The 6996-nt window shown below is 43.4% G+C and overlaps 1 non-coding gene across 1 annotated transcript; it reads left to right on the plus strand.

Moving 5' to 3' along the window:
* Positions 1-3125: 3125 nt before the first annotated feature.
* On the plus strand, positions 3126-3228 carry LOC112830997 (U6 spliceosomal RNA). The gene has a single exon (XR_003210047.2). It is a non-coding gene; the product is annotated as a U6 spliceosomal RNA (small nuclear RNA).
* The last annotated feature ends 3768 nt before the right edge of the window (positions 3229-6996 follow it).

Below are 6996 nucleotides of genomic sequence, written 5' to 3' on the forward strand. Positions count from 1 at the left end.
GCAGGAGGGTACTGTGGTGCTGGGGAAAACCACAGATGCTCAGCCCTACCATTGGCCTTGGAGATTCAGTCTCCCTTTGCCTGGGATGGAGACTGATCCCTGATGTTTTGAAAACTCAGGTAGTTGTTCTGTATGGTCAGGGATCTGAACCAAAGTTTTCCGTAGAGAACAAATAGCTATGTAGCAATGTACGCATGTAGCAAGTAAGCAGGGTTTTTGCTTTTGCTTTTGTTTGTTGCCCATTGTTATGGACTGAATATTTGTATTTTCCCGAAACTCACCCCTTTGTTTCCTGCTCTGTAATTTTTTTTTTCTCTGTGCAGAGAAAAGGCGGCATCTTCTTTATCTGCAAAGGCTAGTGTAGGATTACCCCATTCATTCATTGGATCAACAAATTATAAGGATCAGCATTGTGTCACATGGGTCCCTCCTTTTATGGAGCTTTTGGGATTGCCAATGGCAGCATAAAGGGGCAAAGGAAGCTGCTGAAGGCAGCGGTTCTGTAGGGAAAGAGGTGGGTTCTGGCTTTGCCACTTAGCAGCTGTGTGGCCTTGGACAAGAAACTTAACTTCTCAGAGCCACAGTCTCCTATACATAAAACATGTATATTATACAATTTCTTCCAATTTACCATTAAGTGTTACTTATACTCACAGGTACTCACTAAATGTCTGTTTAGCATATAGGCAGGGGCTGCTCTGGCCTTGGCCTCCTCCAGCTCTGGTGCTGAGCGACATCATGGGGTTTGGAGCCAAGTTTAGGTTCATCATACGTCCTCGGTGACAGATAATTGGCGGAAATCCCCCATATGTGCATTTAAATGTTTATAGATCTTGCGCATCTACAAATTGTTCAATTTGTACAAATTGAAGATATACCAATTTACACTTAGATCGTACAGCAAAGAGGTGGGAATGGACCCACGTCCTCGTCCTCTTAACACCCAGTGTATTATCAGACTTTGGGATCTTTGCCAATCGGACGTGTGGAAAAAGGTATCTCAGTGGAGTTTTTATTTGCATTGCCCTTAATATGAGTAAGTTCGTGCATCTTTTCCGTCTCTTTAAGGGCTCTAATTCTGCAAACCATCCGTTTATATCTTGTGCCCATTTTTCCACTGGGTGTGTTGTATTTTTCTTATGGATTTGTGGGATTTGGTTACCTATTACAAAATTTTTTCCTGCATATACGTTGCAAATACTTGCTCATATTTGTCCTCTGACTTTCGATTTGGTTAATGGTGCTGCTTTTTAAACATACGGATTTTTTTATGTAGCCAATATATTGATCTCTTTTATGACTTCTACATTTTGTGTCAGACTTGGAAAGCCCTTTTTCCACTCTGAGACTCTGAAAGGGAAACTAAATCTGTGTTCTCCTTTAGGTTTTTTTATGGTTTTATTTTCATGGTTACATCTTTAATCTGCTTGGAATTTATTTTTGTGTACAAAGTGGGGTATGGGATCCAAGTTTCTTTCCCCCAAGTAGCTTCCTAGTTGTCCTAGATTCTTTTATTAAATAATCCATATTTTCTCCACTGATTTGAAACCTACTTAAGTTTTGAAAGAAGGTCAGAGACTTCTAAATTTGGCAGCAGTAGAATATCCAAGCTGTAAGACTTTAGACTATGCTTGTAGCTCTTTCTGAATTGTGTCTCTTGTCATTTGGAAAAAGAAGAAATACAGGTGCATTGTTCTGAAAATGTAGTTCAACAACCAACTGTGTGGGAGAGTGGAAAGAACACAGACTCCCGGGTCAGAAAACCTGACTTCACTTCTCCTGTTGAGTAATTGTGGGCCAGTCACTTAACTGCTCTGTGCCTCAGTTTTCTCCTCTGTAAAGTGGGTCTAATAATAGCATCCATGTCATACTATATTGTGAAGTTAAAGTGCATTAGTATATGTGAAAAAGCTTTATAAACTATAATGGTCTGTGGGCACATTTGATATTTGAATTTTTACAGGTCGGTACAGCATTGCCGGTTAATTTAGACAACACAATTCTAGATCTTTAAATTTATTAACTTTCTGGAAATCTTTCCAACTTCTTTGGAGATGGTTAGCTTCTTTCTCCTTGCTGGTGAGTTTTGTGGGTTTGCTGCTTTTTTGCTTATTAGTCTGTTTTCTGACAGCATCTGAGTAGAGGAAGGAAGAGAAGACTAGGAAGTTAGATCATCCATTGGGTTTTGAGTGAGAAGGAGGTGAATCAGCATAGGGGTGAGGGGAGGGAGGAAAAACCAGAGGGAGAGTGGATGAGTTTATTTGCAGTCTTGTAAATATAATTATTTCCTAGAAAATGTTAACACTTGCTGCTTTATGATTTAATTTGCAGCAAAGTTTTGTGGGCGGTACAGAATGAAGGCTGAGCATCAGGTAGTACAGTGCTTGGTCAGAGTCCTTTGTCTTCTTAGTGTCCCCAGCTTCCTCATCTCTGAAGCAGCGACACTCATAAATGCAGGCCTCATGCTCACGTGAGGCTAGATTGAAGATTGGAGTAGGCAACTGAGGAAAAAGTGTAAATATGTGATGGTGGCTTGTGTTTGCCCCCAGGGAATGCAAGCTGCATCACCTGCAACTGTCCTGCTGGAAACAGGTGTGCCTGAGTCCCGTCAATGACCCTTCCCCGTTCCTGGGGACAAACGCCCCTCCCCACTTTGAAGCCAGCAGAAGTGTGGGCAGAGGAAGATGCCACTGCTATCCTGCCAAGTCTGCAAGAAAGGACATGGGACAATGACTCCATTACCACAAGGGGAAGAGAGATTGCCCAGGAGGACGGGGGTGGGGACACTGGATGGGGACTTGGTAGGGGTTGGGGGAGGGGGTTGTCCATGAAACCAGCAGCAGGAGAGCCAGGAGAGAATGAAACTACCATTTGGGTAGCAGGTGTGGGGCACTTAACAAAGAAAAATGTGACTGTGATTTGAGTTGTTGGAACCAGAGAAACCTGTTCTTCAGAATGCACTCAGCTGTAAACCTGGCTTTACCCCGCGCTTGTGTTGATCAGTTACAGTGACGCGGTGGCTAAGGCGGATCACGGTTCCCAGCACGCAGAGCTCTTCCACATGCTTTATTACAGATGCTTCCAGCCCCCGGGGGAAGGGCGACTTCAAAAGGCCTTCCATGCACTTGCTTTGGCAGCACATATACTAAAACTGGAGCAATGCAGAGAAGAGTAGCCTGACCCCTGCACAAGGATGACTCGCAAATTCGTGAAGCCTTCTGTATTTTTGAGAAAACAAATGCTGCACATCTCCAAAGACAAGGTTCCTTCCATGTTTGGCACATTTTAAGTGTATTTTGTTATGTTCCAAAAATGTGGGAACAGATCACCCAGAACACCCCATTCTCAGTTGGCACAGGTGCTGTAACGAATTACAGCATTTTCTCTGTGTCAGTCATTATAAATGAGTGAGTTCTCAGGAAGTGTATTGGAAACCACCACAGAATGTTGGCACTGTTTTGTGAGGTCACATTATTACATTTTCACCGTGAATTTCTGGTTAATTCTATACCAGCCTAGGGAATTGTGCCCTGTCTATGCATGTATGCTCTCATTCATAAAAACCCTCCAGCAGGGCCGGCTCCGTGGGTGTGTGTGAGTAGCTGCGCTCTCACCTAGAGCCCCACCCTCAGAGGAGCCCTCTGCTTGGTTCAATGTGCTGCTGTCACTGTCTTGAAATTCTTAGTAATTTTTGAACAAGGAGACTCACACTTTCATTTTGCACCAGACCCCACAAAATATAGTAGTCAGTCTTGCTCACTATGAAATATCGGACTCTGTTCAGAAGGACAAGTAAGCTTTTTTTTTTTAATTTTTAATTTGGTAGTTACCAGTATTTTTTTTTTAATGCCTACCATTCAGAGAAAGGGGAACCCTCCTACACTGTTGTTGGGAATGCAAAATTGTGCAGCCACTCTGGAAAACAGAATGGAGGTTCCTCAAAAAGTTAAAAATAGGACTACCCTAAGACCCAGCAATTGCACTACTGGGTATTTATCCCAACGGTACGAACATAGTGATTCAAAGGGGCACATGCACCCCAATGTTTATAGCAACAATGTCCACAATAGCCAAAACATGGAAAAAGCCCAGATGACCATCAACAGATGAATGGATAAAGAAGATGTGGTGTGTTTATATACAAGGGAGTATTACTCAGCCATCTAAAAGAATGAAATCTTGCCATTTGCAATGATGTGGACGGAACAAGAGGGTATCGTGCTAAGCAAAATAAGTTGGTCAGAGAAAGATACCATATGATTTCACTCATATGTGGAATTTAAGAAACAAAGCAGATGAACGTAGGGGAAGGGAAGGAAGAATAAAATAAGACAAAAACAGAGAGGGAGGCAAATCATGAGACTCTTAACTCTAGGGCACAAACTGAGGGTTGCTGGAGGGGAGGGGAGTGGAGGGTGGGGGAACTGGGTGATGGGCATTAAGGAGGGCACTTGATGGAATGAGCACTGGGTGTTATACGCAACTGATGAATCACTAAATTCTACCTCTGAAACTAATAATACAGCATATGTTAATTTAAAACATGCCTACCATTCAAGGATGCAGAAATTTATGTGGGGATGTTTATAGGGGAAAAATTCTTCATCATGCCCCTGTATAGACAAAGGTATGAATCTTGAATAAACAGCAGTAAATAAATGGTTGTGAAAAACATAGTTGAAATAATGTCTTTGGTTCAGGAGCATTAATTCCAACCACGTCATCCCCTCTACCTAGAGGAAGTGAGAGAAAAATAAAGAGACTGAACAGAGAAGGTCAAGGGTGTAGCAAAGAGCGGAAGCGAGGGTGGGAGAGTGAAATGAATCAAGTGTTGAGACCAAGAGTCTTCTTTCGATGCAAAAAAGCAATTTGCATGGTCACCCCCTCTGACGCGTGCATTATCTGATTATACTGACTTCTCAGGGAGACAGATTGTGCTCTCTTCACTGTGTCGTTTAGAAATTTTGGTGAGTCTGGATTTGCTTTGCAGCGGACTAGCGACCTCATCTTGGTGATCTCTAGACTCAAAGTAAAACAGCTGTTCAGTGGCTTTGACACCTCACCCCCACCCCACCCCCCACTGTGCTTGCAGGTGCCTTACTGTTTTGCCTGAGCCTGTAATAATAAAGTTAAAAAATACATTAGCCTCTTTTCTTATACTCTGCAAATACATACCTCTCTCCCTAAATTCTCAGCATTGCTATATTATATTTTTGGTCCCAGCCATTTCTTTCACCAAGTTTTCCCTTAAACAGATATGTGTTCGCCCAAGAGATGATTCTGTTGCTTTAAGAGGGAAAAAATGTCACGGTTGGTCTGAAAATGTAACACCTGGCGCCCATATTTAGAAATGTTCAGACACACACACTTACCAGCCTTTCGCACCGAAGTGTGCAAAACATCACAGGAAACTCATTGAGTTCAATCATTTATTTGTAAGTTGGTTGTTTGGGAGTTGAAAGTACTTTTTCCCATAGAAGCAAAGCTATAGATTGGGCTTTGGTCCCCAGGCTTGAGAGACTGTTGCAGAAATGTCTGCTGTGGGGATAACAGTAATTGAGCCAAAGAGAAAAGCTAAAGAAGTAAAACTTGTTTCCTTTGAGTGCTTCCCTGGAAGAGGAACGGGTTTCCTGTAAGGAGGTGGTGGAAGCCGCTGGAGGCTTCCGAGGAGCCTGGGGGTCATGCCAGTGGCCCAGACCCTTTGTCGATCCACTTTAAAGCCCAGGTGCTCTTCCTCCCCCGCACAACAGTGTACCACACAGTGCTTTGGTGTCATTCCCATGTGTGAGTTCTATTTTTGGCTCAGAACGAAAGGAGAGCAAGAGAGGAGGGGAAATTTTCTTGAGGTATCTGGAGTTTGGGAAAAAGGGAGCAAATGAAGCTGGGTGACCTTGTGGTGCCAGAGCTCATGTCGTTCCCTTGGAAGAGAAAGTCCCTCTGTGTTCCTCTCCACAAGCTTCCTATTTGTATGGTAAGCTCCAGCCCACAGGTCCTTTTCTCTAGGGAGCTGTCCCCATTTTCCTAACTCCCCACTAGCTCTCAGTGCGACATATATATGTATATATATTTGTGAAAGCACACTTCACATCGTTCATAATTATTTGTCTGTATGCCTCCCCCACTTGATTAGGAACCTTTAGAGAAAAAATAATTTAAATTCATTTCTAAAAATCTCAGGAACCTACACAAGAATGTATGTCTCCTTTGTCTATGTTGGAAGCAAACCATGAACAGTAAAAAATGGGACGAGAGGAAGATAGTGGGGACATCATCCCACCACAGGGGAAGATTGGAGACTGTGGGGAAGAGGTCTCAGATCAGAACCTACCCATCTCTCCCCACGTACCAAGAGCTTCACTAGTCCAGAACCACTTGCCTCTTGTCCATGAAGAATGGAAGAAGGAGACCTTGAGGTGGGTTGGGGACGTAGATACTAAGTGTAAGCTACTGCTTTACAAGCCATGGGGGCTATATTTTGATCGTTCGCTGGTAGCCATTCTCCCTTCTTCCAATGACAGCCCCTGACTTTCAGGTGGGGATCATGGATGGGCCTCTGACCCAGCTCCAAGATGGAGGATGGGTATCACTTTCTCCCTGGCCTTGGTGTTGGCTCTAAGGATGGAGATGTGGCAAAAATATTCCACTCGGGGTGGATCGTGTACTTTTGAGGGTGCTGTCACCATCCCATTGTACTTGAACCTGAGGCTGACGCAGCCAGAGTGATGGTGTGTTGGTGAATGTTCAATAATTAGCTTTCAAACAAAAGCCCAAACAGCCCTGATTTGCAGTGTCTTCAGACTCCTGTGGTGTAAATACTTTGACCATGGCTGCTTTCAGGTTCCAACAGTGTCACTGAACATGGAGTTGGGAAGAGATGTACAGTGGCAAACTGCTATGTCATCATCCTACCTTAGAGATAGATACCATAGGGGTGAGTAATCTCGAGAGCATAGATATTAGCAAAATGTATTAAAATTACCAGAAAGAGATGAGTTT

Source organism: Callorhinus ursinus, unplaced genomic scaffold (assembly GCF_003265705.2).
Source record: "Callorhinus ursinus isolate GAN/ISIS: 27379988/994484 unplaced genomic scaffold, GSC_fseal_2.0 scaffold20, whole genome shotgun sequence".
NCBI classification, from domain to species: Eukaryota; Metazoa; Chordata; class Mammalia; order Carnivora; family Otariidae; genus Callorhinus; species Callorhinus ursinus.